The sequence below is a fragment of the Haliaeetus albicilla genome, chromosome 25, assembly GCF_947461875.1.
Source record: "Haliaeetus albicilla chromosome 25, bHalAlb1.1, whole genome shotgun sequence".
NCBI lineage: Eukaryota > Metazoa > Chordata > Aves > Accipitriformes > Accipitridae > Haliaeetus > Haliaeetus albicilla.
Window position 1 is genome coordinate 22,222,360 of NC_091507.1, and position 25,359 is coordinate 22,247,718.

At 42.9% G+C, this 25,359-nt stretch overlaps 1 long non-coding RNA gene across 1 annotated transcript in view; it reads right to left on the bottom strand.

The window, feature by feature from the left end:
* Nucleotides 1–1,421: 1,421 nt before the first annotated feature.
* LOC138681952 (uncharacterized) overlaps nt 1,422–25,359 on the bottom strand; it is a 401,827-nt gene continuing 377,889 nt past the window's right edge. The window contains exons 2-4 of the long non-coding RNA XR_011322185.1: nt 22,697–22,783; nt 3,555–3,676; nt 1,422–2,210 (exon numbers count right to left, since the gene is read on the bottom strand). This is a non-coding gene — a long non-coding RNA (uncharacterized lncRNA). The remainder of the gene's footprint in view (nt 2,211–3,554; nt 3,677–22,696; nt 22,784–25,359) is intronic.

The following is a 25,359-nucleotide window of genomic DNA, read 5'->3' on the forward strand; positions in this document are numbered from 1 at the left end:
CCCAAGCTGTCCCCAGGAGGGCACAGGGTGCGGGATTTGGACAGAAAGCTGCCCAAACACTCCCACGCCCCGTGCTCTGGTCTCCCCTCCCTGACCACGCATCCGACCTGTATCGACTCCCATGGACTCAGGAGAAGCTCACAGAGCCTACACTTCTGCCATTTCCATTGAATATGCCTGGTTAGATGAAAGTCATGGATGTCCATTCGCACGTGGAATAGCAGGTTCTGCTAAGGTAGAACTGAGAAACGCATTCCTCATTCTTCTGTCCTATAAATACACTAATTCGTATCTACCTGACACAGTTCAGTTACTATTTCACCCTAACATGGATTTAGGACCTCATCTTCATATATTTCTTCTTTAAAAAAAACCCTTACTTGCACGAATAAGTGAAACAGGAATGTGAAAAGAAACAGGAATACTCGAAGAGCAGCCCGAGTCCTGAAAGCGAGGAGTTAAGTACGCTTCACTTCAATTACCTCAGTATTAGCAACTCTAAAAAAAGAATGTTTGCAATATCTAATGAACCTCTGCAGTGTTGTTATGGCCAAATATTATGAAGGAGTTACGAGGAAACTGCAGAGTTAATAGAACTGCATTGAAGCAAGGATTTTCAGAAGTGACTTAATCTGAGGCTTGAAAACTGAAAGAACTTTTATCCTTGTTGAAAAACTGCTGGCTCCCTTCACCCAAACATATTTATATAGATATTTAACTGATTTCACTAGTGAACAAGCTAATGTATTCTAGAACAATTTATTTTAAAATGTGAACTGTAAAATTATGCTACAAAGTTTATTAAACTTTCAGGTGTTACATTTTGACATACTCAGATCTTTCCTTTAACAATGACAGAATGCTACACAAAAATACTGCATTTCATCTGGTGTAGGTCTTTATCTTATCTTGACAGATTATTGCTGGTTAAATTGTAGAGCTGACTTAAAGGCAGGACTCTTCAAGGGAGTGAGAAATTAAGGCTTCACCAAATGGTAATAAAGCTATTAAAAATGCAAACAGCAAACAGCTACACTGTACAGGTTAGACAGCTAATCCAAACTAGCAGTTTAAAAAAGCAGAGCAATTACACTTTTATTTAAATGCAAGGAATATGAGCAAGAATAGAATGAGGTGCCTTGTTTAAATGCATTCTTTTGAATATTTATTAGAAATAATACATGTAGTTAAGCCACTTATCTGATTTCAGTGAATAAGTAAAATGCAAAAGATCAATTTTCATAATTATACTAAAGAAGTCTGTCTTTCATAAAAATCTCATTAATAACACCATTATTACTGAAAAAATATCTCAGTATTATTATTGTTATTCTAATTATCAGCAAAATGCTACTGATAATGTTGTCATAAAATTCCTTTTTAGTATCCTATTAAGGAAGATAGACTAAGTAGTGGTTTAAGTTAAATCTAGATCCTAAGTGGCATTTAAAAAAAAAAAATCTTCTTTGTGTATTTGGGTAAAATACATTATGTGTATAATTACATAAATTACTTCAGGTTTAGCAAACAAGAGATATATAGATAATGCATGCGTGCGTATGTATTGTTATATCTATAAAACTATATAGCCAGCTAAGTAGGAAACACACCGAGGCATGCAAGCAGAGTAACAAAATGTTGCCCAAGGACAAAAATAGTTTCTCAGCAAAATTTTAACAAACAGCCGTTTTCACGTATTTGTTATTATCAGAGGGCCTGTCAATACTCACTATTTTTTTAGTGCCCACCTGGATTTATTAAATTGCTAAAGAGCTTGGGGTCCTCTAGAAATTAATATTAGAAAGGGCACGTTACCTTACACAGGAAGGAAATTTTAGCTGCTCACATCCATTATCCAGCATGATTCAAAACTAGGCCAGCAGGGGTTGCAGCGCAGAGGAGGGAGCAAGAAGGATTTTTGGAGTCGGAACCTGACAGTTCTTCATCTTTATGGCAGGGAAGGACCTGGACAGCCGACACGGCTGGCGAAGAAGAGAATTTGTTGCTGCCATGTAATTCATAATACATGGGCTGGCACCGTGTCCAGGAGCTCCACGCGTGGACCAGGACCTCGGCGTGTGAGCTCCCGGCTGGTTCCTCACCCAAAAAGCTGATTAAAAAATAATAGCCACAAAAGTCAAACAGAAACATGTACACAGGCTTCCCTGGGAGCTCCATGGCAGTGAAGAGCTTTCTGAAGCAGGAGGCACCTGGAGGATGAAGAAACAGCTGGAAAAGTTGCAGAAGTTTTCACGGAAGGCAGTCTGCCGCCCTGCTGCCCTCCGAGCTGTCACACCATACGAAAAGAAAGACGCCACTGGCAGCATGGCTATCTTATAGGCCTTATCTCTGGGGAGATAATGCTGTGAGACATGTTCACGTTTCTCGAGCAATAGATTTTCATTGATTTAGATGGTTCTGGCAGTTTCTGGTTCTGCTTTCACGGCCACCGTGACTTAAATAATAGTGGAAACAAGTTCATTGGATGGTACAAGAAGAGGCCAGTGTCTGGGAGGCAACGAAAAGCGCAGGCTGAGGGGCACTTTTCTGCCCAGATCTTGATTATTAATATACACATGGCCTTACGTGCATAAATAGATACAGTGGGCAGTGGTTGGGCGAATGGATATTTACCATAGCGCTGATTAAGCAATGCCTACAGACATGATTAAGGAGGATCTAAGCAAGAGTTCAAGGGTTTTCCTGAACAGGGTTAGAACCAAACACATGCCTAAGTAGATCACAGATTGATTTTCTGTTAAGACTTGTATTATTTTTTGTTAATTAGTATCATGTTCTGAAAAAAAACCTCCTGGCAAGTGAAATTTATTTGTGTCTATAGCTTGACTGTCTTCTCCTGTCTTAAAACACTTAAAGAAAATTAAGTTATCTAAGTAGAGAGAGTCAGATAACTTTCAGAAACAACTTTCAGTGTATTGCAATCACTGAATGCAATATAGTTATACTTATCCCAATGTGTCACAGGTGGCATTTACCACTATGCATGAGTGTTAAAGCAAACAGAAACAGCTTTTATCACAGCAGAATGTCATGATCTGCACTTAGGGTTCAATCTTTCCATCGACTATGTGGGCACAAATTGACATGCCTCAGAGAGTAGGATTGAATTCTCCACTTATTTTAGAAAGTGTTCTAAAAATACAATCAATATAGGGGGTTGTAAAAATAACTTCTTTTTTTTTTTTTTTACTTGCTAGGAAGAACTGTGCATAAATTATGGCTTTATTTTCTTCTACTTGAGAATTATGTAAGTTGCACAAAAAGCTCAAAATAATTTAATACAACCATTGCACTTTTGCATCTGCGTGTTTCTAGTGATTTCTTTTTTCCTCCCTTTTTCTTCCCCCCCCTTTCTCTCGTTCTCTGTCTTCCACCCTCTGTCTCTCGGTATCTCTCTCCATGACTCACACACACGCACACACACTCTCCGGTAGCGAGGGCATATGCAGTAGGCAACCCCCAATTTTCCCACTTGAAAGTGTTCCTGTGGCTTCCAGTATGATTTTTCTCAGCTTTTATGTATAACCACCTACCTCTGCAAGGCAAATTGATTTCTGTTGATCTCTTGGGTGCACACTTAGGGCAGGTTTCACTTAGTCAATCTCTGTCTCCATCCCACTGTTTGGATTTATTGTGGATACTTGGTAAGCAGTGGCTAATTTTAAGGAGGAAGAATACAAATAAAATAATAGTAAGAATGCATACTCTTCAAGACAAGAGCTGTCTCTTTTTTTGGCTAGCGCTATTTGTGCTACTGTAACAAAGCGGATCATAATTCACCAGGGACACAAAGATTCCTCACATTTGGGCTAAATCCTGCCATCTCCCTGTCCAAAAGCCCTCACTGGATTTTCTTAGTGAAACAGTTAAAATTTAGATAACTTCTGTCCCCATCTGCCCGGGAACACAGGGTCCCTGGGGCTGCGTGTGCACTTAAAACTGTGTTCACAACATCAGCAACAAAACCCTTTCTAACCCAGGTGTCCTTAATTATGTGACCACGAAAGCCCCCCAGAATCATGCGGATTTTGTCTATAAAGTTGGGCACACGTGGCGTTTTACAATATTCTTTTAGTGTAACCCAGCTACTTTAATTTACATGTCAGAACCTTTATTGCTGTAATCTCTCTTCCCTCAAAAGTTCACATTAACAAATTGATCAGCCTTGATGTGCTATGTACTTACTAAAAGAAAATCTTGGGGTTTTTTGGAGATGGTATTTTAGAAGCATAAGCACTTAGAAATGTCTTTTAATGAGTTGAACATCTTGTTAGCGACTGTATCTCCTACATAAAGCCGTACCTACTTTGTGTTTTCCCTGTGACCAGTCCTTAGGCTGTTCTAAGGCTCATATTCACTCCTCTGTGTGTTAGATCTCTTTTTCTTCTTTTTCTTCTCCTTTTCCCTTTCTTCTCCTCACCTCTCCTCTCCTTCCTTGTTTCCCTTTTTCCTTTTCCTTTTTCATAGGAATTTGCACTTCTTTGTTGCTGATTGGTAAGTCAACAGCATCTCAGTAAGTCAGTAAGAATAATTTGAAAAAATACTTTCCCAGAGAAATACCTGGAATATATGTGTGCATTCAAATGTTACCTTTTCACATTTTAATGAGCACAAACACAGAAATAATATTTATAGCAGATATTCATCCTGCAGTGAGCTCCTGAAGCATCATCTTTTGTACAAAAGTGCCACAGCTTCTTAAGACTACTTATATGCATGAAAAATCAAATTTGGACACTTAGACACTTTTGAAGACTTGAAACAAAACATTAGTGAAATAATGGCTGAATCCAGGAAATTACTGTGCAGTGATATGTGACACATAACGTCTGTCAGTGTTACTGCAAGTGAATGTACTTGGGGCCAGATCGTGGCCAGCCACTGAGCGTTGCAGGAGGCACAGAGCAGGCTTCAGCAGCTAGATCGCATTTTTCTTGCTTAAAATTATCTTTCTGTGCTATGCTGCCAATCTGGCTGCTGTCTCCCTGTTCCCAGGCTAGAGGGTCAGGAAAAATAAGATTTTGTCATTACTTTATGTTGTAAATCACTGCATGTTAGGCTCAGACCAAAAAGGCTACTCCAGTCAGTGCAAGTCAGGGAAGACTCGCCTGCTCCTGCTTTGCTCCAAGGAGCAAAACCAGCCCTTGGCAATATGAACAGATCACCTTGGATGCACAGAAAGAAGCACTCACTTCAAAACACACATCAGGGAGTATTTGATGAATCGCCCATTGAAAGTTACAGGGAAACAATGTCCATTAATGCTCTCCAAGCAGTCCTTAGACGCACCTGTAATCCTTTCTCCACCTGTATTATCATGAACTGCAACGCTTGTTTCCTTCGATTTCTAAATGTGATGTAACCTTTTCACTCCAAATCTCTTATTTTCTCTGTTATGTATTTCAGGTTCTCCACAACAGTTCCTGTAAATGTCAGCATGGCTCCATATGTAATTTCTCTTCACTCATAGCTGTTGTTAACATAACATTACGCAGAAAAACATATACCCCACTTCTCCAGGCCCTCCACCCCAATTTCTCTCCTGGTATTGGAGGTGTATTATGACTTTTATTTCTATTTAGGGGCACTTTAGGGGAAGGGTATGTTTATCATTTTGACAATGCATATGCTTATGTTTAAAGCTGTCTCCGAGTAGGAAGGCAAATAACCATTATCAGTCACTACTTATTAAATAAAATTGTAGCTAGTAAACAGTCAACTTTAGCCATTTTTAAGTCCAACCATTCAGTTAATATGCCATTCCCATCTAGAAGATATTTACCTTTAAGAAAAATTACAAAAAGAAAGGGTATATGGAAAGGGGAGAGAAGGGACAGAATGATTCATAGGAAGAGTCATGGCTCCCGTGGAGCTATTCTTTGTTTCACAACACAATCTGTGCTGTAATCCTGTCTGCTCAAAAACCGGTGTAAAAGGATCTGTTATTTCACCCCTCATTTACATGGTAAGAGCGTGTTGTGATCCCCAACTGCTGAAGAAAGAAAATACAGTAGCCCATGCTCCTAATTTGACCCCTTTCTTTATGAAAAAGCATGTTACTGTAAACATTAACTCTGGCTAATAGTCCTCAGAAACACTGCTCTTTGTCAGTGTTGTGACAAACATCAACCTGCCTTGGCTGTGAGATTCGCCCTCACTTGATGGCCCATGGCTCTCTTAAAGCCAGCGTAGCTGGCTAGCTCATATGGGAGGTACTCTAGTCCCTTAATCATCTTCATGGCCCTTCATTGGAGTTCCTCCAGCATGTCCATGTCTCTCTTGTACTGGGGAGCCCAGAACTGGACCCAGTACTTCCCTTATGGCCTCACCAGTGCCAAGTAGAGGAGAATGATCACCTCCCTTGACCTTGCAGCCCAAGATATCGTTAACCTTCTTTGTGACAAAGACATATTGCTGGCTCAAGTTCACCTTGGTGTCCACCAGGACCCCAGGTCCTTTTCTGCAGAGCTGCTTTCCAGCTGGGCAGCCCCCAGCATGTGCTGGTGCCTGGGATTGTTCCTCCCCAGGTGCAGGACTTTGCACTTCCCCCTGTTGAACTTCATGAGGTTCCTGTCAGCCCATCACTCCAGCTTCTCGAGGTCCATCTGGATGGCAGCACGACCCTCTGGCATATCAGCCACTCTTCCCAGTTTTGTGTCATCTGCAAATTTGCTGCGGGTGCGCTCTACCCCAACATTCACATCATTAATGAAGATGTTAAACAGGATTGGACCCCTGGGGTACACCACTAGTTACTGGCCTCCAGCCAGACTTCATGAGACTGAGCAGCACCCTCTGGGCCCAGCCATTCATCCAGTTTTCAATCCACCTCACTGTCTACTCATCCAGCCCACAATTCAACCGCTTCTCTTATGTGGATTTTATGGGAAACAGTGTCAAAAGCCTTACTGAAGTCCAGGTAAACAATATCCACTGCTCTCCCCTGATCTCCCACACCAGTCATTTCAGCATAGAAGGTTATCAGGTTGGTCAAGTATGACTTCTCTTTGGTGAAGCAATGCTGACTACTCCTCATGATTTTCTTGTCCTTCAAGTGCCTGGAAATGGTTTCCAAGATGGATCCATCACCTTCCAAAGGATCGAGGTGAGGCTGACCAGCCTGTAGTCCCCTGGGTCCTCCTTCTTGCCCTTCTTGAAGATCGGAGTGATATTTGCTTTTCTCCTGTCTTTGGGCACTTCTCCCAATCACCATGATTGATCAAAGATCATTGACAGTGGCCTCACAATGACAGCTGCCAGCTCCATCAGCACTCATGTGTGCATCACATCAGCACCCATGGATTTGTGTATGTCCAGTTTGTTTAAGTACTCCATGACCTGATCCTCTTCCACCATGGGTACCTCTTTCTTGCTCCAACCTTTCCCCCTGGTCTCTGGGGTCTGGGATTCCTGAAGGCTGGTCTTTCTAGTAGAGACTGAGGCAAAGAAGACACGCGGTACCTCATGTCCTGCATAACCAGCTCCACCAACTCCTTCAGCAGTGGGCCCACGTTTTCCTTAGCCTTCTTTTTGTCACCTATGTACCTACAGAAGCCCTCCTGTTGTCTTTGACATCCCTTACCACATTCAGTTCTGGTAAACCTGACTGTGACTCTTTTTCACTGAACTCTGGGAAAACACATTGCATTTCTGCAGTGCAGGGGTTAATTGTGATGAAGTGTTAGAAGAACATCATTGCCCAGGCGATGGTACTCCCTGTCATCTTCTCTAACTGCAGAACAGGTTAAGCATCAGCTGAAGGGAAAGAGACTGCTAGTGCTGCTACCCAAACACTGTGGCAGGATTGTCAGCCTGGGTTGGAAGCACCATCAAACTCAGGTGACAGCTTGTTGGGATAGATGGGAGGGATATCAAGAGTGTAGGACCTGGGTTTAACTCTGCAACAAAGGCTGTGTCTGCTCTAATAGTCTAGTTTTACTCGCAGAACATGGTCACCCTGACATCTTTGCTGCACTCGTGCTAGTTTACACCCAAATCCCTTCTCCAGTAAGACCACATCTTCCTGCGGAGGGAAACCCGAGCACAGTCAGTAGGGCAGTTTGCTGAAGGACATACCACAAATAAACCCCTTGGCTGCAAGATGCACTGACTGTGGCTCGTTCTGCCTTGAGTCACCCTGCGAAACTCTCCCAGAAGTCCTTGCACGACCTGGCATCCACGTGCCTTCATGCCCCCTCCCACGTCACACAGCACACGCTGTCAGCATCGTGACAGAGACCCCCTCTCCAGCAGGCTCTGACCCGGCACCTCCTGATTTCAGTCACCTTATACCGAAAGTCCACAAAAATCTGTGACGAGCAATGTCTCAGAGCCACAGGGCAGACACCAGGATTAGGCTATTGCAGGCAGCGTTATCCCAGGGCGGGGGGGGACACCAGCCAGCCCCACATCACACCAGGGCCCCAAGGTCTCCCTAGAAGGTGTGGGTATAGTGTAAAACATAGTCTCTGTATCTGTGCATTTTATTTTATGCTATTTTTCTAATCGAAAATAAACACAACCGTAAGAAGAAGAACAACAGAAACATCACCAAAGAAAACCTACAACATTGTAGTGCGGCTACGCAAGGGGCAAGCTCCTCAGTCCGAGGCATGGGTGACATGGTTTAGCGGCCATGGTGTTGTTGGGTTGACAGTTGGACTTCATGATCTTAAAGGTCTTGTCCAACCTAAATGATTCTATGAGTCTAAAGCGCACTTTCGCCCTTTTTCTGCAGTGCTCCCACAAGGATCAGAGGCCCTGACAAGGTCTGAACATGTAGCACCCACAAGGTAGCCCCCAATATTAGATCCTTGGGTCACCTCTGTGGGCGCTTTCTTCATCCATCTTGCTGACGCGGGAAGACAAGTGCCACTACGCAGCTCCCAACAGGAGGGCAGACAAAAAGGTGAAGGACTTCAGCTTCATGATTAGGCTCTCACTGAGGAGTAGACAGTCCTGGCAAAAACATTTTTGTTTATTTGAGAATTTCTCTTCCAGGACTTAGGTGACATTTAGATCCCTTTGAATGCATTTAGATCATCGGGTATCTCAGGCAAAAGATTAGTCACCAAAATTTCCAGACTCGGGGTTTCTAAAGGTGTTTGAAAGCTGACTTTGGGCACCTAACAACCTCAGGCTGAACGGTGAGGCACCCCGTGTTTTGGGCAGTTACTGAAGAGTAGCGAAAAAACAGCTTTGGACACCCCGGGATGTCGTCTAAAGCATTAGGCGACAGTCACTGGAGAGCAGTGCTGCCATCGGTTGTTTAAACTGTGATTGTTTCTCAGTCTAAAACAAAGATATCCCTTGCCATTACTTGGTGGCTTCAAGAACTTCATCAGATATTGCATTCGCACCAGTACTTGTGCTGTATTCCCACAGTATTTACGATGCCATTACAGAACGGTTGCCATTGTAATATAAGTTCTGAAAACTGGCAACGGACCTCTGATGATTAAAGAAACACTGGCTATGTCCAAATGAGGTTGTAGCTGCTTACCTTAATATATAACGAACTGATGTCAAGTATTTTTTACTTCTGTTAACCAAATATATTTAAGACAGATTTACTTTTTATTTTTCACTGAAATCTTCTTGAAGTGGGATTCTATGATACCATTTGTATGAGCATTGTACTATACAGTTTCCCATTTTCATTGCTGTATAAAGGGAGAGGTTTCCTACTTATGAACTAAAAAAGATGCATTGCAGTTTTTTCTATTCCGGATAAGGTGTTGACAAGTTTATACAAATACAGAAGGGCAGATAAATGCACTCTGTATCAAGACCAAAGTAAGCGGTATCATAATTTCAGAAGTGTTGACAATTTAAAATGTGTTTTATAATGCTGCTAAGAAGTTTTCCTAAATATATAGCTCCTACAATATTGTGCTATGCTACTCATGTACAATAATGCCAAAGACCCTAGAAAGGCCTAGAAGGAAGATAAAAATTTCTTAAATAACCAGGAGTCAAATTCTCCACCTATGCAGACCTTTGGATGTTAATGGAGTTTTGCAAGCTGTAATGCAGGAGATTATTAGACCTGGTCATATTTACAAGACAACATACCAGAAAAAAATACAAACAGTCGCTAAGGTGAGGCTGCTGGCTAGTACTTTTCCTTGAAACTTTAAAGTTACACAACTCTGAAAACTAGACCGCTGAGCAGAAATCGAAAACATAAGGGGAAGACTTCAGGAGCAACAACTGAGGAAAGCAGAAACCAAATTTTTATCTAAACTCAGATTTTAAATATTGTGATTAATTTAAAATCTAAAGTCTCCTTTTCTGCTGATTTTTCACAAACACTCAGGAAAGCAGAATACTCTTTATTTTTCCTGTATATAATTCAGGCTCATGGATGTAGTGTGTCTCAGATGACAAGACCGCTTATCCTCTCAGTTTTTCCCAGAAGCAGTTTCGCAGTAAGATCTAGCGTGCTGTGCCAAAGGACTACCCCGCTCATCTTTAAACCGCAGAAATCTCAGGAACAGCATCAGGTTTTCTTCTCTTGTATCACATGCTATTTAAAGCCCCCTCTAAAATCATGCATAAACTATAAAATGAAGCCATGTTTCATCTGCCTTCCAGAACTTGCTGGATGCTCACCAGCTTGCGCATGAATGCAACTTTTGAATACCAGTTGCAGCCTCTGAGGAAGACAGTCCCAAGGAGCTGACTGCCAGGCTTGGGCTGGCCCCCGGGCACCCTTTTTGGCATCAGGCTGGCACCGACACTTCAGTTCTTGAGGGCTCTGCAAAGGAGCCTCATCCCTGCACTCATTTGACTTATTGATGCAGGGTTATCACCAGGAAAAACCACCACAAGTCTATTTTTTTAATGAAGGCCATTACTTGTAGATTTTCTGTCTTGGACGTATAGGGGGATGTATTGCTATTAGCAGCCCATATCCTGTTGTTTCCCTGAATTTGTGGCTGTTTCTTGTTCCCTTGTCAATACAACAGCAGCAGAAGAGCCTTGTGGAGTTGCTCCTCGTGGTCGCAGCTGGAACTGTGCTGGGAAGGCACTGGCAGGGACTGAGCTGTGTCTTTCCCAGATCAGAAAATGCAAAGGGACCCACAGTGGGTGGCAAATGTTTGTGGCAACCTCAACGGTGCAGCCAGCATCAGGCTTCTGAGGGTGCAAGGCACCGGTCCTTCCAAAATAGGGTCAATTTTGCTGCGGTCGCCTCAACATCTTCCTTCCCTGTCTCGGGATTCCACGCAGTTGTTCCTATTGCCTGTCCATGAACTGGGGACTGGACCCAAAGTAACTCAGTTCGTGAATATATTAATATATGGGTTTAGTTTGGGAGGGAGTGCAGTGAGGAACAGCACCATGGAGCAAAGATCCTACCAAGAACCAAGCAAAGCCTTGGTAGCTCTGCATTTATGCAAAACTGACAAAACTGTGTGGGCATCATTTTCATAACGATGAATTCCCTCAGAACCCCTCCCAAGAGGCCTGAGGAGCAAAAAAAGATCTGGTCATGCCGTTCAGGAGGAGGATTTATATATATACGTGTCACATGCAATTACTTGCATTAGTAGATGTCATTGTCATGTGTTTATATTATTATATTTTATATTATATAATTGATAACATTTATTAATATTTTAGTGACTCAAAAATGTGAAAGACGTGCCAGAAAAAGCCCAAAGAAGTCACAGTGTGCTCCTTCCCCAGAAGAGCATGAAGGGTGAATGGGAGGGGGAAAGGAGCATTGGGACCATGGATCTAATAAGAAAGCCATACGGTGAGTCCTATCAATGAGACATTGACTGCTTTGTCAGCTCTTCCTCCTTACTTGTTCCTCTTAAAATGGAGGAGAATTAGGAAAAAACACAGAGTGAAGTACTTAGAGCATCTGGGAAATAACATTCCTGGTATAAAGGCTGGTCTGGGAGACTGAGTATAGGTGTTTATGAAGAAGGAAGATAAAATGGGTATTGGATCTGACATCTGCTGGGGAGCAGAGAAGGAAGGAGACACCAGGGACAATGGGTGGGAGCAGACACGGCCACTGGCAACAGGTTTATATTCTGACGGTTTCCAAGGTTATAACATTCAGGTTTGTTCTCACTGGCAATAACTCAGCCATCTTCACAAAAAAAAAGAATGTATTTTGATGCAAAACCCCCTGTGTGACAATCATTCTGACCAGCCTTAGCTGGGAGGTTAGGGAAAAGGCAGGAACCGAGCGATGCAGATCCTTGAAGGCACAGAGAGAAAAGCTTTGACTTCACAGGCGACAGGCGTCTCGTGGGGTGAGACATGTGGACTGAAGAACGGGTCAGAGAGGTGAACCAACTCTGAGAGAGGAGTTTCAGAAAACACAAAATACATCACTATCAGGGTAATAGGCATGTAATAAATGGAAAGAAAACATCATTAATATGGAATATAATATCACTTTGTTGGAGAGGACTATTTTAGTCTCAGAAAACATAGACAAGTGGGACTGTTGAGAAATACAGCAGTGTTTGTTGAAAATCTGAGCCATTAAAAGGTGACTGAGGTGGAGAGACCAAGCTGCATTTCTACGGAGCCCCAGCACGTGGCAGAGATGCAGAGATACTTGTACAGCCCAGTAAAACTGACTGATGGGCTACAACAGAGACTGCTGGGGGCGTGGGGGGGTTCTTAGCAGAAAAAGGTGTCAGCATTCTGTCACGAGGCAGATGTCAGGAGAACTGAAGTTGATCCCCAGAATGCATTTTAAGATAACATAAGAAGCAGTGATTATGCAGGTATATTAAAGAATAGGGATAGCAGAAAGTTCTGAACTGTTTTGTTCTTTTTCTACCTGAGAACAGAGCAAAGAAATATTTGAGAATAAGACTTTTTTACAACCCTAATGAGTGAGAATGGATATTAAATTTGTCTTAAGCTTGTGACTTCCCATCATAGAGTCCTAGGAACAGCACATCAGAAAAAAATTAAAATCTGAAATATTCACTATAGCTGCTGACTTTCAATAAAACCTTCTCTTTTTCTGAGGGAATCAAGGGCCCAGGAACCTTGAACTTCCAATATCACATATTAAGCTTGAGCTGGGTAGGCTTGTGCTTACCTACAAGGAAAAGGGGATTCTGTGTCCCAGTGAGAAAGCAGAAATTAATTTGTAATTCCGTCCCTCTATTTATTAGTTCCACTCACCAGTAATGGACAAGAAACAACTCCGTGTGACTTGGGGAACTAGTTACTCTGGGAAAGCAGCAAGCATGAACAGTGAAGGGGCACAGATCCAGCGCGCGATAGGCTGAAATTGGCTGAAATATGTTCCCAGCAAGTATTTCTTGAATACTTATAAATAACAACAAAATACAAAAAACCCTAAACTGTTCCAATCGGTGTGTGAAATAATAGCCCATCGTTTGGTGAACATACTGTTTGCCATCAACTGTTTGTCCATCCCTCCTGCTGATGGGAGAGAACTCCGGCTGAGTGGACAGATGTTTCTTTCTGCTAACTTTGACAACACTTGGGTCCATAGTCCTTGACCAGAGGAACTAATTAAGTAATAAAATCAGCTCTTTGTAAGACAGGAATAAAGAAAGGGTGGAACCACTGAAGAACGTGAGGCACTGATTAACTCACAAGTGTTTCCTGCATAATGCAAATCATTAATGCTTAATGCTCTCTCAGAGTAATAAACCAGAACCGTAAGTATAACAACAATATCACCAATCATATATGAATCCTACAGGACCCTAGGACATTTTTCTTTCTCCCTGAATTGTTCAATCTGTCAGAAGAATTGTTTTAACTTCTTATTTAGTAATCTTTACATTTTGATTCTATACATTAAACTGAACTTGGCTGTCAGGTTCTTTGTAGTGTGGGGAATTAAGAAAATAGCTCTCCTCAAGTACCAAAAGGTGGAAAACTTGACAGAATTAGCACAAATACAGACTACGATCAGCCTAACATTAAATGAACCCTCACTGGATCTTTCCTCTGCCTGTTAAACTACTAATTGATGTGCTACTGATGAATAAAAGGGCTGGTGTTTCAGCCATGAACTCACTTCACCACGGCAGTTTACTGAGAGCCCCAAGCTGCTGAGCTCATTACAGATCCCTTCGCTGAACTGGCTTTACAGGCAATTTTGTGAAGGGGCAGCATCAGAGCTAGCCCACTGATTGGGACTCCATCGGCTCAGCGGGGCTCCGGGAGTTCAGGGGAGAGAGCACGGCACTGAGCTAAAAATACGTCTTTGCCTCTGTAGTGTCAGGAAGATTGCCTGGCTCTGCTAATTGGGAGGGACCTCGAGATCTGGGTGGTATTTTAGGCTAATCTCGAGGTGGGACCTCTGCAGCATGTATGTGGCTCTGAATATAATCTCCTTCGGCACTGTCATTTATACCATTGCAGGCATTTACAATCAGAACCGTCCCTGATTGACTCGTGGCTGTCGCTGCACCCTAGACGCGTCTCGCAGGAGCGAGGGGGGATGAGGGAAGGTGAAATGGCCGTGCACTGAACCGACTTACGAAACCCTGCTACAATTTTAGCGCGGCGTTGAAGTTGTAAAATGGGAGACATTACCCTGGCAGGACGAGGGCTTGGGGGGACCGCACAGATATATAGTCCGCCCTCCGGCACTGACTGTAGACTTGCACAACAGAGAGGGTTTTCTTCAACTCCCTTGTGTCGGGATTTATTTTCAGTCCTGCCTTCTTTCTCCCGGTCGTTTCCTTTTTAATTCTCTGACCAAACAACATAGCCCTGATCTCAGCCGTTCCCTACCTTACCTCGATCTAGCGCACAAAACCCCTGTGTTCAAAAACCATGGTGGTCAGAGGAGTCGGTGTTTCTGCTCATCCCGCATGGACTTGGTAAGGCAGAAGGCAACAGAGGAGAGAGAAAAACAGGAGGAGAGAGAAAAACAGGAGGAGTGTGCAAAACAGTGACAGACTGAAAGCATGAACAAAACCAACAGAGCCAGAAGTAAAAAGCCTGACAGAAATGGCTAGAAGAAAAACTCGATCATGAGACCACTAAGCAATTGAGCATTTTTGCTTAAATAACACATTGGACTGCTTGTTTGTTTGTTTGTTTGAACAGATATACAGTTTTACAGGGGTATTCCTTGCCTTGCTGGTAGGACATATTTCAGCAAAACAGAGAAAAGTAGAATATTTCACTCATCCAAATTTGACAGGATTTTTTTTTTTGTTAGAACAACTTCATAAAACACCGGCGTGATTGGGTGAGAAATGCCAATTTCATGCAATGAAATGCAAATTTCATGCAATGCTCATTGCATGAAATATCTGTGTCATAGACCAGTCTACCGACTGTCAATTACTGGCTGAAATACCTAAAATAAGTTTTATAAGCCTCTTCACATGACATAGCAACATTTTCCTGAAGCAATTGCACTGGAGATCTTAGAGCAGGTTTGAATTATAACAACATAATTTTCCAAAGAAAATGCAATTACGATAAAGTTTAATGTGTTGCTTTTGCCCCCAAGGAAAGTGCTTTATCAACTTCACTGGGATCAGTCCTCTGACCGTGTCTCTGCAGTGACCTTAAGATTGGACACAAACCTTAGGCAACCTTGCAAGAGCAAGATGAAGAATGGTGCCCTCACCCAAAGCAACATGGAAAATTTTAGTATGTTAAACCAATTATAGAAATAAATAAATGGAGGAGTTTTCTAGATTATGAAACAGCACCTCTTCTCAGGCTCCTACGCCTATGTTTAGAAACCAAAATGAAGCGGCTGATGTTTGTAAGTGCTGAAGGTACAAATACCTTTTATTTTCCCATTGAGGCCCTCTCCCTAAAGCTCTAACCCTGAAGTACCAGCCGATATGTCACCTTTTTTTTTACAGCTGTTGCTATTTATTTCTAGTGCCTTTATGACTAATATAATTCTAATAAGAACTTAACACAAGCCACTACTCCAGGTTTAAAATAGTCTTAATTCTGTGTAGCTGCTTGAGAACACCTTGCTATAAACCTAGCGGATGTTAGAAAGGTTTCTGAGGAGAGTAAGTGGCATGGTTAAAAGACTGGAAAGCGTTTTTGGTGGTGTATGTAGAAGAAAGAGAAGGCACTCGGTCTAGATAAATCATATTAAAGCCCAGGTTGAGGGGTGACTTGATCACGTAAGTATCTATATGGGGGCAGAAGGATGGCTGTAGAGGACTCTTCAGCCCAGCAGACAAAGGAACACATGTTATAGCACACCTGGGAGATCAAGCGAGACAAATTTTGACTAAAAAAAGGCCTAAATGGTTAATGGTGACGGCAACTAACCACTGAAATTGTCTACCGAAGGCTGTGGTGGATTTTTTTATCCCTGAAAATTCTCCAAATAAAACAGGTTTCCAAAGTATACTCCAGTTTAACCACAGGCTTTTGATTTGAAAGAGGAATTAATTCAGGAAAGATCAGAGGTATTCATAGACCTAACACCTATAGTACTTGCTACATCAATAAAATGTAATACATAACACAGCAGCGGGCCAATCGTTCCATTTTACTGCTCAGCTAAATCTATCCTGAGAGCCGCTGGCAATACTTTATCCAAGGTTTTGCACAAAACCATCGCTGATGCAGAACAACAGAAGAGAATGGCAGGTACGTCCTGATGTCAGATCTACAGTAGTCAGTCGGAAGGAGCACCGTTGACTTCAGTGGGATTTGGTCCAGGGTCTTATTTAGGATTTGAGAAAACAGAAACAATTTTGCTTTCTGGCCCTATGTGTGAGTGAGTAAAGGCTTAGAATATTTGTAAAGGCTTAGAATCTTTCTAATTACCATTGGTTTTATTGTGTCAGACAGGTAAATGTTCTGTGATCTGCTGGGTGTAAAATTGGAGATAAATTTATCTTGGGGATTTCAGCAGAAGAGATTCAGCCCTATCATCAAAGCTAAAAGTTATTTTGGGTCTAGGAAACTATTTCTGGATTAAGTGTACAAAATGAGTCCTAGAATTTACTTTAAAATGTTAAAAATAACGCCGGATATGGAAATCTTGTCACCATTCTTTACCAAATGAGGTACAGAAGGTACTTCTGCTTCCATTTCTGCTTCCCTGGTCACACAGGGTGATCCACCAACTTCAAAATTTTGACTATTTTATACTTTTGATTGAATTTGGTTCTGAACTCCGAGTTGTTAATAGCTACTAATCATAGACTCAGATTTCTGTGCTCTATAAATACATATAATAAATATGTGAAATTAAGGAAAGGGGGGAAAAAATCACATTTAAAACCAAGATCTCACAAGTTCTTTGATTCCACTGAAACTGTAAACTCTCCCTTTACTGACAAACTCAGAATTTTTTAGATTTCATAGTGTCAACTTTTCCTAGCACAGGGAGACAAGCTGCATTCATACAGTGAATGACCTGATAAATTCTCTTTAAGCTTAAAGTCATGCTAAAGTGAGATCTGGACAATAAATCCGAAAGATGCCTAGTGTATAGTGGTAGAAAATAGCATCTCGAATGTATTAGCAGGTACAAAGATCGCTTTTTAAAACCAGCTCATTGTCTGCTTATGGGCTCCTGGTGGAATCTAGATGCAAGAGGCATCTTTTATTAATGTTTTCTGGAACAATAAAAAATATGAAGCCCAGTATCTGTTTTGCCATCGGGTCCTGCATTTTTCACCCACCTGAAACTCCCATGGCATATGGAATGCCCGAGAAAGATGGGAAGGAGCCATAAATATTAAGTGATTGCACAATGGTGAGCACGCTGCAGTTCATCTGCACTGGTAAAGGCAAGACCTGCACATTAAGTTCCCACTCCTGTGAGTTATGGGTCATTTGCTCATTAGTGAAGTGACTAATCCAGTAGTGAAGAGGATGTCTAGTGAAAATAAATTGCATTATACTACTGACTGCTGTGATGGATTCTTTATACGCTCTTTGTGTTATCGTTCAGAGGACCCCTTTTACCCAACCCTTGGTGTTGCAGCCATGTTATAAGGAATTTTATCAGAGCAAACAGGAGTCTTCGTAAGGCAAGAAACAATAGAACAAGCAGGAAATAAATAATAACTAGATAACCAGGAAACAGCACTAACACAATAGAGGTTCAGTCATTAGTTTAAACTGTCACATTTGTCCTGAAATGATCAGAACAACCACAGTGAAGCTGCAGCAGCGAAGTTTACAATAAATCCACGCGTACGCATTTTGAAGGCCACTTCAGGAGAGTTAGAGGAATAAATAGGGAAATCAGGGGCTAAACTTGATGTTGAAAGTAGGTGAGCTGGAAAACGTTTTCAAGCATTTAAATTCCTTTAAAATTTTCAAAGCTGAAAAGAAACATTGCTTCACTTACCCCCCATTTATAATGACCTAACACTAATATGATAATCTAGATGGGATGCTTAATTATGATGGGGTTTCTTTCCCCACATATTGTCTTCCCAGACGCAGTTTAATGAGGCAAGTCTGTTCTGCCATTTCAGTTCACATGAGTGGCACAAGATAGTTTCAACGTATGGAAGTATCGTTCTGCCGCTGTCCGATCACTGCTCAAATTTTACTGATTATAGATCATTTAACCAAACTACATTGATTCTGGATATTTGAATTAATAATATTTATGGAAACACTGTAAACTCTGAAAACTAAGGTCATTTATGACAAGGTTTTGTTATAATTCAACTTCTTCGGTGCACATAGGATGAAGAAAAGCGATGGGTAGATTCGAGTTTGCTTTGTTACCTGTTAATCCTTACCGACACATAAGGATTTTGCATTATACTTGTACTATTCTGACTGTTTCTTCCACTTTGATTTCTCTTTTGTACCTCTTTTGTTGGAAATGCTTAATAGCAACTCTACCATTTTTTAAGTAAAACAACCTCTAGCAGTAAGCGGCAAAGTTCTGCTTGCTTCACTTTGCAGCTCTCAGAGTTAAAGCTAAGTTCAATTGGAGCTAATCTGAGTCATCACCAAAAAAACCACACACTTTTTTTCCCTGAACACGGTGCCATACAAAGCAGAGAGAGATTTGAGTTTTTAATTGTTGTTGTTTATGACCCTCTTTGGTAAGACTTGCTGAATTTTTAATTATGTGCTTAACAACTGGAACAGGCTCCATATATTACTGCATAAAAAGTCTCCCTTGATCGCTTTCTTCCAAGTTAGATAGCAGCCTCGATCAGCGAAGGTGTGGGATTGCTTTCCTGACATTTATTGAATAACCATTATTTAAATTATTTTGCTTGTTTCAATGAATTTGTCATACATTGTATTTTACAATAGATTCCCTTTTTGCTTGTTATTTACATAAAAATTGCAATGCTCTGTTGCCAGAAATAAGGCAATGAACACATGCATGTAAAAGTAAAGTGCGATTCACCCCAAAATCAAAGATATGTGGAAATATACTGGAAAGTGCAAATTTTTATTTTGCTATCAAATTGTATTTGTAAGGAATATTTAAAATTAAAAGTATTGTCATAAAAAGCAACCCCGAGCATCTCTGTTCAAGTATTTCTAATTCATTCCAAACTAATCTGATTTCACAGGAAAAGAAAGCTGTAGTAAAAATAGCCTTTCTCAGCCTAGCGGCATGAGGCATAGTGGTGTAAAAAGCCTTGATCCACAGCCCACTTGAAGTCATGACAGTGACATCACTTCGCCTTGGATCAGGGCTTGAGCAAAGGCTATATTGGATTTTAAACAGCTGTGAGACCAGAATCTAGCTCAATATACAGGGACTGTATCAACCACACTGAAATGTCTTTCTCTGTTTCAGCAGGATCAGAGAACAGTTTTACCATTCTGCATCCATACCTGTAAAACAACAAGTTGCTTTTCTGGAGAAATCTGAGTAGCTGACAATTTAGTCCCCAGAACTATTTTCTTTCACGTTTTCATCAAACCTATGATTCAATCTAGGGGGAAAAAAAAAAATACCCCAAGCAGGTTTTTTTAATAGCATTTTTATAGTTTGGAAATGGCAGAGAATTCTACTCTGAAAAATGAAACGGGAAAACCACAATGCTATATATGCAAACAGAATTAAAATACCTGCAGGTTTGCTTTTCCGTGGTGTAGACATTACACAATAACCAAAAGTAATTTAAATTTCATCATTATCATGCATTTGTAGGGTTTCTTCAAAAGTTAAGTTGATAGTTAATTTAAGATTGCTGACTTAGATCACAATACAGTAATTAGACAAAATTAAAGTAAAAATTGAAAGAAAATGAATCAAGTAATACAGTACATTGTGTAGTACCTTTTCCATGGGCAACTCCACTGATAATCTTACAGTGCATGAATTATCAGGGAAGAAAAACGCTTTGATTACACAACTCTGTTACAAAACTATCTTTGAATTAAGGTGGCAATGTGATAGGTGCTAGCTTTCACTGAAACTACTACGTGTGTTTTTTACACCTACTCTGCAGATGTATTTTTACATCCATTTATATTTAAAATAGGTGAAAAATAGTAAAGGTTTCGAGGACTTCAGGGTGACTCGCAGTGCTCCGGTGCTTCGGAGGAATGTGGTTTGTTACGTATTGCTTGCTTAAACTACATGCCTTACAGTAAAATAATTATTTGAAAGACCAGAATAAATCCTGGGTAAAAAGAGTTAACGCAAACATTTTGAAGTAATTCTGTTCCTTCTCTGAGCACAAGGTGAAATGAAACACAGAAGCAGGAAAAGAAGAAACTGTATTTCAGCAGAAGGGGTGTTCTTGTCCCTTCCTGGCGTCACCGCTCTCCCGTAATTTTTGATTTCCTAACTGGGGGAGGGGGGTTGATCATTTTTCATGAGGGTGATTTTCTCAGCTATCCCTTCCGCATAATTTTAAATGGAAACTGGAAGAATAAGAAAAACAAGACAAAACAAAACCTAAACCCTGTATGCTCCATTTGCTGAATGTATGGTTTTCTTCCTCCCCGTGCGTGCATGTGCCAGATGGCACTACACTGGATTGGATGATAATAAACATGAAAAATACAGTCAGTGCGCGAGCAGAGATAACTGTGCCTGAATGTACCAGGGCTGGGGCTGGTAGGGGGGAAGGGGCAGAAGTTCCAGCTGTGAGAGAAAAGCAAAGTTCAGCAACTCAAGGGAGGAGCTGCTCTTGTTCCCAATTAGCTCCCATTGGTGGGGAGACTGGGGGCCGCTGGGGCTTGTCCCTGGTTTTATCCCAGCACCCTGCCCAAGGGGCAGATCTGGGGCCGTTTCCCTCCGGGCAGAGCCGAGCCCGTTAACCCGGGGTGATGGGAACTTGTTGGGTGCTGTGGGGGGACAGCCCGAGCGCGGGCTGGCTAACCCAGCTCTGGGCTCCCAGCCCTGGGGCGTGAGGCTGGTGGGCTGCGGAGGAGCGGGGGGGTCCGGCGGGCAACACGGGTCGGGAATAGGGCTGCTGGGGGAGAGGGGCACGGCCGGGCCGAGGGCAGTGGGGTGACCTTGTGGACCCCTGTCCCCCACCCGTGGCCCGGGCCCTGAGGACGTCATCCATCCCACCATGGAGCGGGAACCGCGGTGTCCACAGAGGGGAGGGACCCCCCCGCCTCTGCGCAGCCCCACGGCAGCACCTCCACGGTGTCGCTGCTCCTCTTCGAAAGCTGCTGCATCCTCCTCCTTCACAACCTCCTTCTGGAAGCCCTTTAGCAGAGATCCAGACGGAGATGCACCCACTTAGAGGGAGACAGGGCATATGGCCCCTGGCCATGTGCATTGCTGGTGTCCTCTGTGTAGGCATTGCCCGCACAACATGGCTTTTCCTCCGGGTTTCTGCATGCAAGTTAGCAAGTGAGGGGCCCGAAGGGTACCTGAAGCATGCCCAAGACCTCCTAGGGCATAGATTTTGTCTAATAGGTGAAGTTTTAGGGTGGTCAACCGATAGTGGAAAGCGCCTTGGAGACATCTGTTAACAAACACCTGGCAGGGAAGGGTGCTTACAGTGCATACCGTCCCTGTTGAAACACCTGTATGAGGCAGGTAGCAGTCTGAGTTTCTGCTGTTACTCGTTTGACCAAGAGGCCGATTCGGTTGAAAACTGGTTTTCTTTTAACCCAGTACTTGTCCTTGGTAAACTCTCTCTGGTGAGGGGAAAGAAACTTCCAGCCAGAAGATGAAATGGCACCTACGCAGTAGTTTACTTGCCCGGTTCACTTCAACCTCTCTTTGCTTTCGCCCACTACTCTCATCTCTTCCTTCTTACGCACTGCATTCTGAAAGGGGCAAACTTAAATTTAGGAAGCTAATCAAATCACAGTGGATAACTATTTAGTTTTAAATAATTCCATCCTTTGCTTCCTTTGTAATTTATGTGACATTATTACACAATGCATTACCCAAGCAAAAGGGAAAGAGCCAGCTTAAGGAGTGGGAAAGCAGCACTGAATTATTCTTGGTCCTGCAAAGAATGTAATTAAGAGTTTCTTAGGTCAGCTCTCTTAGTCCAATGAAACTTTCTTCTCTGTTCCTGCATGAACGCTAAACATCGTCCACACTCAAGGGTGACCACTAAACTATGCGACCGCTCCGCCTATGAACTAGGCAGCCTCTGAGGCTGGCTATGACATTATCCATCTCTGTAGGATCACTAGAGTAAGGCTGTTGTTGGAGAAGAAGCTTTGGATTCACTAATTCCTGCAAGAGAAGAGATGGGGAGGAGGGAAAGGTGACCCCCCCAACTAAGATACCAGTGGCACAGACCTTTGCTCCTTGAGCGCAGGCTCCTGACATGAGGGTGGAGGAGAGGGGAGTTTCCTCTGCTCACCACATGGTGATCACAAATGTCACCTACAGACAAAAGAAAATGAAAAGGAACGGTAAGTGAAACATGGGCAATGGTTGAGTCCCTGGAAAATGCACATTAATCAGCTGACAGCCCTCAGCTTGACTGCAGTGAAAGTTCGTTTCTCATGGCAGGGCTAACTTTGGGACCAGTGCTGGGAAGCAGGGCTGGCAGCGATATTTAGGAGCGACAACTGCATGAGTGTATTAAGAAACCGAGTATTCAAAAAACCTCCTAACGGACCCGTAAATACCCAGCTGAGCTGTTGGTTTAACCGCTCACAAAGACACTGCCTGACTCTCTCAAAACCCCGTGTTTCTGAAGTTTTGGAAGCGATTGTGAATACTTCCCTGCCTGCTCACAGCGACGTTTCCTCGGCGTTAGCTCATTAGAGTGCCTGAAAGAGACCCGACAGAAAATAAGTTAAAGGCAACTTAAATCATCATCCAATTCGACTCTAAAACCAGCAAGAAAGGCGAGGCATTCACCAAAAGGTTGCAAAAGGCGTTTAGCATCAGCCGCTCCGCAGTTATTAGGAGCGCGGGGAAAGGGACTGAGGGATGTGAGAGGGCAATGTGGCTGGGATCCTAGTCCCCAGTTGTTGGGTTGAGGGGGTTTTTCCCTTTTTTTCCCTTTTTTTTTTTTGGTGACTTCGAAAGATGTCACGGCAAAGTGAAATCTTTGCAGAGGGCTGCTCATGCATTCAGACTGTAGAGTTTTCAAAATGTGATGTTTTGCAATGATGACATTAGAGTAGCAACCAAGGGTCCGAGACAGCAACGCCTGCTGCAGCTGGGCTTCGCTTTGAAATGCCCAAGACAATGGGGGCCACTGTTCTCCATCGCTTCGCCTTTCCATTCCATTTGCATAGTCTGTTCTGCCTGATTGACCAGCTTGGGCTGTCCAAGGGACCAGCATTGTTCCCAGATCACTTCAAGATGGCACAGATGACAAGATTCAGGTGAGAGATGAAGTGGGATGATTCTCAAATGCCATAAGAAAAAGCTACCCTGGGAACTTTTAGCGCAAGAGAAATAGTTCGAGAATTGAAGCAGTTAAAGGATTTTTTTTTTTTTTTAAGAAACTGATCGTATTTGGAAATATGCTGCCTTGACACACAAACTAGTAACAGGAGGTTTGTGTGTTTCGTTGCGGTATTTGGTTTGGTTTGTGTTGGGTTGTGTTGCGGGTTTGGGTTTTGGGGGGCTTTGGGGTGTTGTTTGGGGTTTTTTTTTCCATCCCAGACCTCACCTTCCCCTGGCTAAGATGGGAGCCGTGCCATTGGGAGCCTTTGTGAATCAAAGTTCCCTCCCTAAAAATCATAAGGCGACAATAAATAAAGCTCATCGCAGAGGCGAGTTTCGAAATCCCTCGGTGCCTGCTCCGTAACTAAGTGCCAGGATTAATTAGTTAATGTTCATAAAAGCGCTTTCGACGTGGAAAACCCTCCCAGAGATGCAAAGAGCGGAGGAAGAGCCGTGAGCCAGCCGGGGCGGCGGGCAGCGGGGGGAGCCTGGCTGGAGCAGCCCCCCCTGCCCGGGAGAAGCTGCAAACTCCCCGCTGGCCCAAATGTCATGGTTTGGGCTTTTTTTTTTTTTTTTTTTCCCCCCCCTTCCCTCCCCACGCAGGTACTCGAGTAAACACACACACGGCAGCGGCCCCTAAAATGAGTTTCACTTGGCACCGATGTTTTGACTTCATCTCAAAAAGACAAAATCTTTGTCATACAAGTATGTTTTCCCTGGAGGGGTTTCCAGCACAATTTGCTATAATTTCTTTACACCTAACGGAACTGATGGGATCTGAGCAGTAAAATATATTCCCACAGTAGTTTCGCTCGCTCGCACACTCCGTTACCCTCCTGGGGTTCAGCTCACTCTCTAGTATAAATATTGCCAATAATTGTGCTAATACGGTGATTTCGCAGAAGGGAGCAGAACTCGCTCCTCCTCGTACCGCAGACCTGCAGCCCCGCGACTTCTGCTTCATCTCCCGGCGTATTCTCTCCTAGCTGCTCGTCTTTCCCCTGCAGCGACTAATGCACTTAATTACATGATTTACAAGAATTGCCAACAAGGTCCCAGGGGCTGCTAAAGCCCGACACACACACACAACCCCCCCCGGCGAGCAGGGCGTAAGGTGCGCGCCTGCCCGCGCAGCACGGGCACCTCGGAGGGAAGGGAAGGGCGGTGGGCAGGACTCGGCTCTTCAAAATTACCCAAAAGTTCAGGCCCTTCTGCACTGTTTCACCCCCCCACACACACCCCTTTCCTCTTGTCCCAGGTTGGGGCGGTCGGGGTTTTTTTCCCCTCCCCGGAGAAGGGGGTTAAAAGCTGCCGAGGAAACTTAAGTGGCTCTGGAGTTTGTTTAATTTCCCTCCAGTGTTTACTGATAATTCGAGAGACGCTTATCTCGGGGAATATAACGATTAATACAACCGCAGGTTTCCAGATAAGTGATTGTGATGGAGATTGTTGGCGAGAAAATAGACAATTATCCGCTGTTAGCTTTACATAAAGATCGCATTAACTTGAATTAGTTATCAGACAAAAGAACATCAGAAAGCTGCACCTTTCTGCCA